Genomic DNA, 15,126 nt, shown 5'->3' with positions numbered 1-15,126 from the left:
CCACCTATGGGCCAATCGGGGTCATACTCTGATAGGTTGTCCCCAAATTGAGGCCTACCATCTGGCCAGGTTTCAAGTCTCTAGGCCTTACGGTTTGTCCTGCACGATGCGTTTTACAAATCCTTACAATTACAATAGGGTTTCAGCATTTCATGCTTGAACCCCTAATAAGAATGAAGGCTTTTTGCCAGTTATAGCGCCAACTGTGGTCCGATCTCCATGAAACTCTGCATGCTTCCTCAGCATGTTCTGACACATATGCTCATCAATTTGGGTGAAGTTCTGAGTTTTCATTTGGGATTTATAGGCTTTTGAGTGTATTTTGCCACGCCCCTTTTCTAAATGACCCTGTTACAGCCACCCAAATGCAAAAGTTCAACTTTTTTTCGATAATTATTGATCTAGAGAGTCCAGAGAATTGTCCTAGACTGGTTTGGTTCCGATCGGGCGAAAAACCAGGGACTAGTTCGCAAAAGTAGGTTTTGGGCAAAATCCGACATAGCAGAAAATTTTTCCTGCCTACATCCAAATTGGAGATAGCCATTTTGTCCGCCTTGAGCCAAGGATTCCAACGATATAAGACACTTGATCCTGGGACAAACGGTCTAAGAGTTATGAGCAATTTTGAACTTTTGGTTGCTGTAGCGCCACCTATGGGCCAATCGGGGTCATACTCTGATAGGTTGTCCCCAAATTGAGGCCTACCATCTGGCCAGGTTTCAAGTCTCTAGGCCTTACGGTTTGTCCTGCACGATGCGTTTTACAAATCCTTACAATTACAATAGGGTTTCAGCATTTCATGCTTGAACCCCTAATAAGAATGAAGGCTTTTTGCCAGTTATAGCGCCAACTGTGGTCCGATCTCCATGAAACTCTGCATGCTTCCTCAGCATGTTCTGACACATATGCTCATCAATTTGGGTGAAGTTCTGAGTTTTCATTTGGGATTTATAGGCTTTTGAGTGTATTTTGCCACGCCCCTTTTCTAAATGACCCTGTTACAGCCACCCAAATGCAAAAGTTCAACTTTTTTTCGATAATTATTGATCTAGAGAGTCCAGAGAATTGTCCTAGACTGGTTTGGTTCCGATCGGGCGAAAAACCAGGGACTAGTTCGCAAAAGTAGGTTTTGGGCAAAATCCGACATAGCAGAAAATTTTTCCTGCCTACATCCAAATTGGAGATAGCCATTTTGTCCGCCTTGAGCCAAGGATTCCAACGATATAAGACACTTGATCCTGGGACAAACGGTCTAAGAGTTATGAGCAATTTTGAACTTTTGGTTGCTGTAGCGCCACCTATGGGCCAATCGGGGTCATACTCTGATAGGTTGTCCCCAAATTGAGGCCTACCATCTGGCCAGGTTTCAAGTCTCTAGGCCTTACGGTTTGTCCTGCACGATGCGTTTTACAAATCCTTACAATTACAATAGGGTTTCAGCATTTCATGCTTGAACCCCTAATAAGAATGAAGGCTTTTTGCCAGTTATAGCGCCAACTGTGGTCCGATCTCCATGAAACTCTGCATGCTTCCTCAGCATGTTCTGACACATATGCTCATCAATTTGGGTGAAGTTCTGAGTTTTCATTTGGGATTTATAGGCTTTTGAGTGTATTTTGCCACGCCCCTTTTCTAAATGACCCTGTTACAGCCACCCAAATGCAAAAGTTCAACTTTTTTTCGATAATTATTGATCTAGAGAGTCCAGAGAATTGTCCTAGACTGGTTTGGTTCCGATCGGGCGAAAAACCAGGGACTAGTTCGCAAAAGTAGGTTTTGGGCAAAATCCGACATAGCAGAAAATTTTTCCTGCCTACATCCAAATTGGAGATAGCCATTTTGTCCGCCTTGAGCCAAGGATTCCAACGATATAAGACACTTGATCCTGGGACAAACGGTCTAAGAGTTATGAGCAATTTTGAACTTTTGGTTGCTGTAGCGCCACCTATGGGCCAATCGGGGTCATACTCTGATAGGTTGTCCCCAAATTGAGGCCTACCATCTGGCCAGGTTTCAAGTCTCTAGGCCTTACGGTTTGTCCTGCACGATGCGTTTTACAAATCCTTACAATTACAATAGGGTTTCAGCATTTCATGCTTGAACCCCTAATAAGAATGAAGGCTTTTTGCCAGTTATAGCGCCAACTGTGGTCCGATCTCCATGAAACTCTGCATGCTTCCTCAGCATGTTCTGACACATATGCTCATCAATTTGGGTGAAGTTCTGAGTTTTCATTTGGGATTTATAGGCTTTTGAGTGTATTTTGCCACGCCCCTTTTCTAAATGACCCTGTTACAGCCACCCAAATGCAAAAGTTCAACTTTTTTTCGATAATTATTGATCTAGAGAGTCCAGAGAATTGTCCTAGACTGGTTTGGTTCCGATCGGGCGAAAAACCAGGGACTAGTTCGCAAAAGTAGGTTTTGGGCAAAATCCGACATAGCAGAAAATTTTTCCTGCCTACATCCAAATTGGAGATAGCCATTTTGTCCGCCTTGAGCCAAGGATTCCAACGATATAAGACACTTGATCCTGGGACAAACGGTCTAAGAGTTATGAGCAATTTTGAACTTTTGGTTGCTGTAGCGCCACCTATGGGCCAATCGGGGTCATACTCTGATAGGTTGTCCCCAAATTGAGGCCTACCATCTGGCCAGGTTTCAAGTCTCTAGGCCTTACGGTTTGTCCTGCACGATGCGTTTTACAAATCCTTACAATTACAATAGGGTTTCAGCATTTCATGCTTGAACCCCTAATAAGAATGAAGGCTTTTTGCCAGTTATAGCGCCAACTGTGGTCCGATCTCCATGAAACTCTGCATGCTTCCTCAGCATGTTCTGACACATATGCTCATCAATTTGGGTGAAGTTCTGAGTTTTCATTTGGGATTTATAGGCTTTTGAGTGTATTTTGCCACGCCCCTTTTCTAAATGACCCTGTTACAGCCACCCAAATGCAAAAGTTCAACTTTTTTTCGATAATTATTGATCTAGAGAGTCCAGAGAATTGTCCTAGACTGGTTTGGTTCCGATCGGGCGAAAAACCAGGGACTAGTTCGCAAAAGTAGGTTTTGGGCAAAATCCGACATAGCAGAAAATTTTTCCTGCCTACATCCAAATTGGAGATAGCCATTTTGTCCGCCTTGAGCCAAGGATTCCAACGATATAAGACACTTGATCCTGGGACAAACGGTCTAAGAGTTATGAGCAATTTTGAACTTTTGGTTGCTGTAGCGCCACCTATGGGCCAATCGGGGTCATACTCTGATAGGTTGTCCCCAAATTGAGGCCTACCATCTGGCCAGGTTTCAAGTCTCTAGGCCTTACGGTTTGTCCTGCACGATGCGTTTTACAAATCCTTACAATTACAATAGGGTTTCAGCATTTCATGCTTGAACCCCTAATAAGAATGAAGGCTTTTTGCCATTTATAGCGTCACCTAGGGTCCGATCTCCATGAAACTCTGCATGCTTCCTCAGCATGTTCTGACACATATGCTCATCAATTTGGGTGAAGTTCTGAGTTTTCATTTGGGATTTATAGGCTTTTGAGTGTATTTTGCCACGCCCCTTTTCTAAATGACCCTGTTACAGCCACCCAAATGCAAAAGTTCAACTTTTTTTCGATAATTATTGATCTAGAGAGTCCAGAGAATTGTCCTAGACTGGTTTGGTTCCGATCGGGCGAAAAACCAGGGACTAGTTCGCAAAAGTAGGTTTTGGGCAAAATCCGACATAGCAGAAAATTTTTCCTGCCTACATCCAAATTGGAGATAGCCATTTTGTCCGCCTTGAGCCAAGGATTCCAACGATATAAGACACTTGATCCTGGGACAAACGGTCTAAGAGTTATGAGCAATTTTGAACTTTTGGTTGCTGTAGCGCCACCTATGGGCCAATCGGGGTCATACTCTGATAGGTTGTCCCCAAATTGAGGCCTACCATCTGGCCAGGTTTCAAGTCTCTAGGCCTTACGGTTTGTCCTGCACGATGCGTTTTACAAATCCTTACAATTACAATAGGGTTTGTTGTGGAAATTCTTTTCTCAACTTTAAATAATAATTGGAAGACAGCTGGAGATTTCAAAAGTTATAAAGATCTTTATTTCTTGCAAGAAATTGGCTGTTCACACATCAGTCAGAGTCTGATATGAGAAGGCGCTGACTTCTCCTTTTTGCCAAGCTTATATACCCTTAACACATCCTGGTCTGTCTCAAAAGATCGCCTTGGTTTACCTTAAAAGGCAACACGTCTTTGTTTGAGATCTCTGTCTAACATAAATTCTATCTAGACAGAACAATATCAAGTCTGCAAAAGTTTCCTGGAAATTAGCTGCTGCTCGATTTCACACATTTTGCCTATCTCTATTTTCATCAAAGCTGCGCACATACTTTTCACACTTGAAGTACACAATAGGTCACTTTGAGTACTCATAGTCTCTTTGCTACCCAGAACATTTTGCCCCTGCAAGCCTATATGATTATATTTCTTTAAATGCTTATGAGTAAAAATAAATGTTCAACGTTAACAAGTTGCACACACCTAAATGTAAAAGAACACATCTAAATGTAAAATTTCCATTACAATCCACCCCATGTTCATTCAAAGAACATACACACAAATTTTGACATTTACTTCTCCTATAATCATAGTAATTTACAACAGGTAAATTTCCCCCATGGTCATTTCATTTCTTAGTCAAACTCATGTTCGCTCTCGTTCTCGTATACCTCATCTTCAGGCACTGTAACCTCAACTTCATCTTCTTCCCAACATTCTAATTCTAGCAATCTAATTCTATTTTCAAAAAACTAATCATACCATAGTACATTGCCTTTTAACTTTGAATCAAGCTAAATTTTGAATCACATTGATCTATTAGGCCTTTAACAGGCTGATACTGCTGATTAACCATTGTTCTTAACCTTATTTTGCTAGCTTTTAATTCAAGTAGGCGATTGTTTTACTTAGTCAGATCTATTTAAGGATATGTGTAATAAAATCTAACCAAAAAAATAATATAATCTTTTCATTTTTATCTTTAACACAAATATCAATAATTGTATTATCTTGTTTCAAACAATGTCAATTATTTTTTTTTTTATTATTATTATATATTTTTTTAATTATCTCTCACCCAGCTGTTGCCATGAGAATAGCTTTAGCTGCTGATGTGCCATTTAATCATTAATTACCTATCTTCCTACAGTCCTATTTTCCCAGAATTAACTGATGGACATAACATGTCCTGCCTCTATTTGTTGGCAATACGGAATAGTTCATAATGGATCCATTGATCCAGATCATTAAATCTGTAACTTCATTTTGAATTAAGAAAGCTTTTTAGAATTTTGCTTTGAGCAAATATTCTATTTCACTGAAATGTCTTAACTGTTTAGATTCATTTTAGTTTTTAAATTGAACATTTCAACTGTGTTAAATTCAAATTCAAAAGTGTTACATTGTTCTTGGTCTAGGTTTTAACTTTGTGCCCCCTACATAATTTGTTTTAATTAATGCTCTGGGCTTCATTAAATCATTAAAATCTTTAAGTCGGAGATTTGGTTATGCTATAAAGCCGTTCAACTAATAATAATTCAGAAATTAAATATGTTTCCCAAAAATCAATCTCCTTTTTGAAAGTTTTTCTTTTGCTATTTTAACAAATGGAAACACCTAAAAAATATTTAATTTAGTCATTCATTCATCGCTATAGAAGTCTACCCAATTATCTATTTGGACCTAGTCCAGCAAAGTTACTTAGCCTCCCTTATTAGAGAACAATTATTACAACTATTTTTTTTTTTTTATTTTTTTTTTTTAGCCTCTATGATATCTGAATTAGGGTTCTAACCCCTTAAGTTTTCCTCAAAAAATAGTCCCTAGATTATTTTTATCTTTACAGTAATGTACCTATTTAGAGTCCTTATACTCTACAGAATTAAAACATTTTCCTCTTCTTAATTTACGAGTACCTGAATGTACCTATTAATTAAGTAATTGTTCAAATCATGAGATCTATATCAATTCTCAGTCGCACAGTTTGATTGAACTGAATAAAAACATCAATTAACATAACACACAATTAATTATTATGCTAAGCTTGAACCATTAGTTGGTCCACATCTTCCTCCAGATGTGTTGATCATCTCGTTGCCCCATGGACGTTCCATCTTCACCAGGGTGATTCTTTGCGAAACGTTGCAATGGGCTTATCCCACGTTGGCAAGGGAGGAAAAGTTACTAGCACTTCCTTTGTCCCTCACTTTACGCTTTGCGTTGTCGTTGGTGTCGGCGTTTGGGGTTGCTGAGGCTGGTTGGTGTAGTTTAAGTCGAGATGCTTGGACGGAGGTGTCACTGCACCCCAGATGGGACCTTGTTTGTGGAGTGAACCATTTCCTGGCTGCTTTCACCTGTGAATGGAGACCTTAAGTATTTTTGTTAATTACAACATCATGTATCATGTCGCCGGACTCATCTGCTTATCCGACCTGTCATCCTTTTTGATGAGACCTGTAAAATTTCATGTCAAACAGTGACAAGACAATACTTTATACATTTGGAACAGAATCAGTTCTGTTCGATGAGATCCATCATGACATCCTGTAAAAAGTTAAATATGGGGTAGACAGGGCAAGCTTGCTTGCTCTCTGCCTTCCCAAAGTTATACGCTGCGCGTGTGGCATTGTTTATTTCTGCCACAACAATAACCCAGCTCAGGATAGTTAGCCAAAATCATCCATGGCCATTATTTTATTGGGAATATTTTCTTCCCTGTTGGGTCATATTATAACCTGTTTAGATACAGCTGTTTTGATTGACATCATTTATGTCTCTGAACACCATAATTCACACACTCACTTTCACACACTCCACACACCCCTCTCTGGCCAGAGATTCATTCATTCATTCATTCATGTCTGCCTTAGCAGTTTATGAACTGAATGGGGAACATATATTAGGAGTGGAATACCACCAAATCTGAACGGTAACAAAGTTCGACGACGACAGAAACTACTGAACGTAGACACACTGTGGCATTCCCCTTGCGACAGTGTCTGAACGTTAGGATATCAATTTTCAATTGTCCGATGCAGTCATCATATGTTTAAGTTTACACAGTGAACGTAAACCTAACTTTTCAAAATCAAATAGATGAAACACTTTAAAATAATTGTATAGACCTACAATTGCAGTTGAGAGAATCCGTTTCAATTTCTCAAATGCAATTTGTCATTCTTTGCACAATTTAAATTTTTCAAACTTTTTGTTGTTGTTCATAAGCTATTTAAAAGAAGATTTAGAAATCTTCACACAATCTTTGATCCATGGACAAAAATAAAAACATTTCTATCTCGCTGATGATGACAGCATGTGATTTCAAATGTTTATAATTAGAAAACATTGTTTCTATTGAATCCAGAAAATGACCTTTTAAATGAAATGGAGTGACCAATATTTTTGTCAACCCACAATTTATATTTAAAGTTGGTCACCCAATCTCATTCTCATATGCACAATGCACAAAAAAGTATCTTAGTTAAACATACAGTAAACCATTGACTCTTAGAATCTCATAGATCAAAACCGTTTTTCCACACTGTCTCCCAGGGATAACGGGATACAAATTCTAGACGCCTTCATATAAAAAGTATAATATTTAAACACGTGCAATTCATATAGTACTATTTATTCATCACTTTAACAGTTCTGATTCCCTTAATATTTTCTCTTATAGTGACTGTTTGTAAAACCCTGTGCTCTCAGATGGCCACACATTTTGTCAGCCACCAATCTTTTAGTCACACTGTTTCACAAAAAGCCCCATTCTCTCCACTCTGCAGTCTGTGGTTTAGCTAAAAAGATGTGAGGGACGGCCCCCTCCACATCATACAGTGATGCTTGGCTATCAGTCAATTCAACCTTCACAGCACACCATTTATCTGACCAAATTAACTCTGAGGTTTTTAGTTCCTCAATCTCTAGTTCAGACCATTTTTCAGCAAAAATTTAATCTGGCTCACTGCTAACATGACATGTGCAATGCAAATCACTTTCTTCCATGAAATCATGGTCAGGAGGCATCCTATTTGTGTCTTTGTTTTGCAGACCACACTGAGGAGTGCTCCATTCAAAAACATATAATGTTTCAGTTGGCATTCGCACCATACTCATATCAGCAGTGAGGCCACTGTCATCACAATACAAGTTCAGCTTTAGTTTACACATCAAATCTCTTCCCAGAAGATTACAAGGACAGGTAGTAGTTACAAGAAAAGCATGAGAAAATGAGCGATCACCAATCTGACAAGACAAATCTGCTGTATATGGTTCCTTTACCAGATGCCCTGTGGCACTTCTGGAGGTTGCCCATTTTCCAGATAATACAGTTAAATCAGGCAATTGTTCATTTTTAATTGCTGAGTTCTTCACTCCACTGTTAATTTAGAAACTTAACTTTCTTTCCCTCAACACTAATGTCAATCATTGGTAATTTTGCAAATGCTTTATACCAAAAGTTCAGTGTCAGCAAGCATATTTTCTTCATTGCAAGAAACAGCAAGCACATTTTCTTCATTGCAAGGAGCAGAAAAAGAGATAAGATTAGACATATTTACCACCTGGGAGTCAGACCCTTCACCGTCGCTCCCCTCCCCCTCCTTCTTTCAATCTCCTTGTGGCTTTGGTGGCTGTTGGAATCCTCTCTTCTTTGGAGGATCCGGACAGTCATTTCTCCAGTGTCCTTTTCGCCCACAATTTAACAAGCTTCAGGGTCCATTGCGGGTTGGTCACCCATTCCACGTCCTCTTCCACCCCATCTTCAGCAGAGCCAGTTGAGTGTCTTTGTCAGTCTTTTTCTGTTTGTTCTTGGCTTGGTCTCTCAGCAGCTGTTGTTGATGCGTTGCGTGTCGTCGGATTTCTTCCAGCCGCGCTTGGTGGTACCCCACACAAGACGTTTTGACCTTTTTCCCTATTTCAGGGTCCAGACCGTCCAGAAAAACAGTTTTCAGATATCTTCATACGTACTTATCTTTGATTGTCTGGCCTGTGCTTCTCTTTGGGTTGGTGAACATTTACGAATTTTGGAGATGGAGGAGTGTAGTCTGGAGGAGCAGAGGGCAGGGTAGTCGAACCTCGCAAGCTTCGATGTTCAGGGTGTCTTGGTGGTCTTGCTTGCAGACTCGTTCCCTCTTCTTCTTTGTCTTCCTCAGGATCTTGACCTCCCATTGCTCCTGGTTGTCTTTGTGGTTCGTGGAGGGCCACTGCTGGTGGTGGTTGGTAGGGGGAGTAGGGAGCCGGACAGCGGTCGTCCTCAGCCAGGCGGGTTTTCATGCATCTCATTTCCTCGGAAGAATTAGAAACAGAGTTTAGTAAAGTTTTCCTGGCTTCCTCTGCCTTTGTCTCTCTACTATCTGTACTCTCTAATGGTACTAATGCTGCGTTTATCTGTCTTCTTTGTCTGGTAATTGCCTCATTTAACCATACATCTATAATTCGACCATCAAAGTCATAATTATCTTTTTCTGTATATTTTTGGACTTGTTTTTTTGTCCAATTTTCCTTTGTCTTTTGCAGATGGCTTACACTCAGACATTAAACACACATTAAATCTGTACAATATAATTAACTGTGGTATCCTATGATGCCACCCTGTTCCATTTTTCGTGGTCATGGAACAATAATTCCCTTTTGAGAAATCCACTGTCTCCAACTCTTTATCATTAACATTACCCATTTTTGCACTAATTTTACTCAACAGTATTTGTATTTGCGTATTTAAATTTTTCCGCTGCGTGGTCACCACGCACTATATTCACTGTGTTAATTCTTCCCCCCAGCGTGGCCACCACGCCTGCCTAAATCCGTCAATTTAGGACTTTCAAAAATGCCCACATCCGTCGATGCTAGGTCTTTTTCCCAAACAAGTGCCTTCTTAAATGTTCGAAAATTACTATCAGGCTTATTTCAAACAGCACCTTGTCTGGACGTTTGAGAAATTACTATCAGGCTTATTCTCAAACTCTGGCCCTTCTGGGAAAACAATTAACACATGGCATTTGAGAAATTACTATCAGGCTTATTCTCAAACCCTGTTTGGAAATTACTTTCAGGCTTATTCCAAACTCCTGACCCTTTTAGGAAAAATATTCAATACGCAAATAATTTTCTTATTTACTCACGTAAATAATTTTCCCTCACCGTGCTTTTGCAGCTTGGTTCTTTTATTCGGGATCGCGTCCACCTAGGCCTGCCGTGGTGTCCACAATTCTCCCGTCCCTTGCATTTTTAGCGTTGGGGTATCGGAGCCAGAGACTTCTTGTCTTTGGGATGTTCAATCAATTGCTTCGTCCACGGAGGTCATCAGCTTTGCGATTCCCATTCCTCGTCGCCATTTGTTGTGGAAATTCTTTTCTCAACTTTAAATAATAATTGGAAGACAGCTGGAGATTTCAAAAGTTATAAAGATCTTTATTTCTTGCAAGAAATTGGCTGTTCACACATCAGTCAGAGTCTGATATGAGAAGGCGCTGACTTCTCCTTTTTGCCAAGCTTATATACCCTTAACACATCCTGGTCTGTCTCAAAAGATCGCCTTGGTTTACCTTAAAAGGCAACACGTCTTTGTTTGAGATCTCTGTCTAACATAAATTCTATCTAGACAGAACAATATCAAGTCTGCAAAAGTTTCCTGGAAATTAGCTGCTGCTCGATTTCACACATTTTGTCTATCTCTATTTTCATCAAAGCTGCGCACATACTTTTCACACTTGAAGTACACAATAGGTCACTTTGAGTACTCATAGTCTCTTTGCTACCCAGAACATTTTGCCCCTGCAAGCCTATATGATTATATTTCTTTAAATGCTTATGAGTAAAAATAAATGTTCAACGTTAACAAGTTGCACACACCTAAATGTAAAAGAACACATCTAAATGTAAAATTTCCATTACAGGTTTCAGCATTTCATGCTTGAACCCCTAATAAGAATGAAGGCTTTTTGCCAGTTATAGCGCCAACTGTGGTCCGATCTCCATGAAACTCTGCATGCTTCCTCAGCATGTTCTGACACATATGCTCATCAATTTGGGTGAAGTTCTGAGTTTTCATTTGGGATTTATAGGCTTTTGAGTGTATTTTGCCACGCCCCTTTTCTAAATGACCCTGTTACAGCCACCCAAATGCAAAAGTTCAACTTTTTTTCGATAATTATTGATCTAGAGAGTCCAGAGAATTGTCCTAGACTGGTTTGGTTCCGATCGGGCGAAAAACCAGGGACTAGTTCGCAAAAGTAGGTTTTGGGCAAAATCCGACATAGCAGAAAATTTTTCCTGCCTACATCCAAATTGGAGATAGCCATTTTGTCCGCCTTGAGCCAAGGATTCCAACGATATAAGACACTTGATCCTGGGACAAACGGTCTAAGAGTTATGAGCAATTTTGAACTTTTGGTTGCTGTAGCGCCACCTATGGGCCAATCGGGGTCATACTCTGATAGGTTGTCCCCAAATTGAGGCCTACCATCTGGCCAGGTTTCAAGTCTCTAGGCCTTACGGTTTGTCCTGCACGATGCGTTTTACAAATCCTTACAATTACAATAGGGTTTCAGCATTTCATGCTTGAACCCCTAATAAGAATGAAGGCTTTTTGCCAGTTATAGCGCCAACTGTGGTCCGATCTCCATGAAACTCTGCATGCTTCCTCAGCATGTTCTGACACATATGCTCATCAATTTGGGTGAAGTTCTGAGTTTTCATTTGGGATTTATAGGCTTTTGAGTGTATTTTGCCACGCCCCTTTTCTAAATGACCCTGTTACAGCCACCCAAATGCAAAAGTTCAACTTTTTTTCGATAATTATTGATCTAGAGAGTCCAGAGAATTGTCCTAGACTGGTTTGGTTCCGATCGGGCGAAAAACCAGGGACTAGTTCGCAAAAGTAGGTTTTGGGCAAAATCCGACATAGCAGAAAATTTTTCCTGCCTACATCCAAATTGGAGATAGCCATTTTGTCCGCCTTGAGCCAAGGATTCCAACGATATAAGACACTTGATCCTGGGACAAACGGTCTAAGAGTTATGAGCAATTTTGAACTTTTGGTTGCTGTAGCGCCACCTATGGGCCAATCGGGGTCATACTCTGATAGGTTGTCCCCAAATTGAGGCCTACCATCTGGCCAGGTTTCAAGTCTCTAGGCCTTACGGTTTGTCCTGCACGATGCGTTTTACAAATCCTTACAATTACAATAGGGTTTCAGCATTTCATGCTTGAACCCCTAATAAGAATGAAGGCTTTTTGCCAGTTATAGCGCCAACTGTGGTCCGATCTCCATGAAACTCTGCATGCTTCCTCAGCATGTTCTGACACATATGCTCATCAATTTGGGTGAAGTTCTGAGTTTTCATTTGGGATTTATAGGCTTTTGAGTGTATTTTGCCACGCCCCTTTTCTAAATGACCCTGTTACAGCCACCCAAATGCAAAAGTTCAACTTTTTTTCGATAATTATTGATCTAGAGAGTCCAGAGAATTGTCCTAGACTGGTTTGGTTCCGATCGGGCGAAAAACCAGGGACTAGTTCGCAAAAGTAGGTTTTGGGCAAAATCCGACATAGCAGAAAATTTTTCCTGCCTACATCCAAATTGGAGATAGCCATTTTGTCCGCCTTGAGCCAAGGATTCCAACGATATAAGACACTTGATCCTGGGACAAACGGTCTAAGAGTTATGAGCAATTTTGAACTTTTGGTTGCTGTAGCGCCACCTATGGGCCAATCGGGGTCATACTCTGATAGGTTGTCCCCAAATTGAGGCCTACCATCTGGCCAGGTTTCAAGTCTCTAGGCCTTACGGTTTGTCCTGCACGATGCGTTTTACAAATCCTTACAATTACAATAGGGTTTCAGCATTTCATGCTTGAACCCCTAATAAGAATGAAGGCTTTTTGCCATTTATAGCGTCACCTAGGGTCCGATCTCCATGAAACTCTGCATGCTTCCTCAGCATGTTCTGACACATATGCTCATCAATTTGGGTGAAGTTCTGAGTTTTCATTTGGGATTTATAGGCTTTTGAGTGTATTTTGCCACGCCCCTTTTCTAAATGACCCTGTTACAGCCACCCAAATGCAAAAGTTCAACTTTTTTTCGATAATTATTGATCTAGAGAGTCCAGAGAATTGTCCTAGACTGGTTTGGTTCCGATCGGGCGAAAAACCAGGGACTAGTTCGCAAAAGTAGGTTTTGGGCAAAATCCGACATAGCAGAAAATTTTTCCTGCCTACATCCAAATTGGAGATAGCCATTTTGTCCGCCTTGAGCCAAGGATTCCAACGATATAAGACACTTGATCCTGGGACAAACGGTCTAAGAGTTATGAGCAATTTTGAACTTTTGGTTGCTGTAGCGCCACCTATGGGCCAATCGGGGTCATACTCTGATAGGTTGTCCCCAAATTGAGGCCTACCATCTGGCCAGGTTTCAAGTCTCTAGGCCTTACGGTTTGTCCTGCACGATGCGTTTTACAAATCCTTACAATTACAATAGGGTTTCAGCATTTCATGCTTGAACCCCTAATAAGAATGAAGGCTTTTTGCCAGTTATAGCGCCAACTGTGGTCCGATCTCCATGAAACTCTGCATGCTTCCTCAGCATGTTCTGACACATATGCTCATCAATTTGGGTGAAGTTCTGAGTTTTCATTTGGGATTTATAGGCTTTTGAGTGTATTTTGCCACGCCCCTTTTCTAAATGACCCTGTTACAGCCACCCAAATGCAAAAGTTCAACTTTTTTTCGATAATTATTGATCTAGAGAGTCCAGAGAATTGTCCTAGACTGGTTTGGTTCCGATCGGGCGAAAAACCAGGGACTAGTTCGCAAAAGTAGGTTTTGGGCAAAATCCGACATAGCAGAAAATTTTTCCTGCCTACATCCAAATTGGAGATAGCCATTTTGTCCGCCTTGAGCCAAGGATTCCAACGATATAAGACACTTGATCCTGGGACAAACGGTCTAAGAGTTATGAGCAATTTTGAACTTTTGGTTGCTGTAGCGCCACCTATGGGCCAATCGGGGTCATACTCTGATAGGTTGTCCCCAAATTGAGGCCTACCATCTGGCCAGGTTTCAAGTCTCTAGGCCTTACGGTTTGTCCTGCACGATGCGTTTTACAAATCCTTACAATTACAATAGGGTTTCAGCATTTCATGCTTGAACCCCTAATAAGAATGAAGGCTTTTTGCCATTTATAGCGTCACCTAGGGTCCGATCTCCATGAAACTCTGCATGCTTCCTCAGCATGTTCTGACACATATGCTCATCAATTTGGGTGAAGTTCTGAGTTTTCATTTGGGATTTATAGGCTTTTGAGTGTATTTTGCCACGCCCCTTTTCTAAATGACCCTGTTACAGCCACCCAAATGCAAAAGTTCAACTTTTTTTCGATAATTATTGATCTAGAGAGTCCAGAGAATTGTCCTAGACTGGTTTGGTTCCGATCGGGCGAAAAACCAGGGACTAGTTCGCAAAAGTAGGTTTTGGGCAAAATCCGACATAGCAGAAAATTTTTCCTGCCTACATCCAAATTGGAGATAGCCATTTTGTCCGCCTTGAGCCAAGGATTCCAACGATATAAGACACTTGATCCTGGGACAAACGGTCTAAGAGTTATGAGCAATTTTGAACTTTTGGTTGCTGTAGCGCCACCTATGGGCCAATCGGGGTCATACTCTGATAGGTTGTCCCCAAATTGAGGCCTACCATCTGGCCAGGTTTCAAGTCTCTAGGCCTTACGGTTTGTCCTGCACGATGCGTTTTACAAATCCTTACAATTACAATAGGGTTTCAGCATTTCATGCTTGAACCCCTAATAAGAATGAAGGCTTTTTGCCAGTTATAGCGCCAACTGTGGTCCGATCTCCATGAAACTCTGCATGCTTCCTCAGCATGTTCTGACACATATGCTCATCAATTTGGGTGAAGTTCTGAGTTTTCATTTGGGATTTATAGGCTTTTGAGTGTATTTTGCCACGCCCCTTTTCTAAATGACCCTGTTACAGCCACCCAAATGCAAAAGTTCAACTTTTTTTCGATAATTATTGATCTAGAGAGTCCAGAGAATTGTCCTAGACT

This window comes from Squalius cephalus, assembly GCF_949319135.1.
Source record: "Squalius cephalus genome assembly, chromosome: 6".
NCBI lineage: Eukaryota > Metazoa > Chordata > Actinopteri > Cypriniformes > Leuciscidae > Squalius > Squalius cephalus.
The sequence above is the reverse complement of the archived record's forward strand: the minus strand, read 5'-3'. Positions refer to the sequence as shown.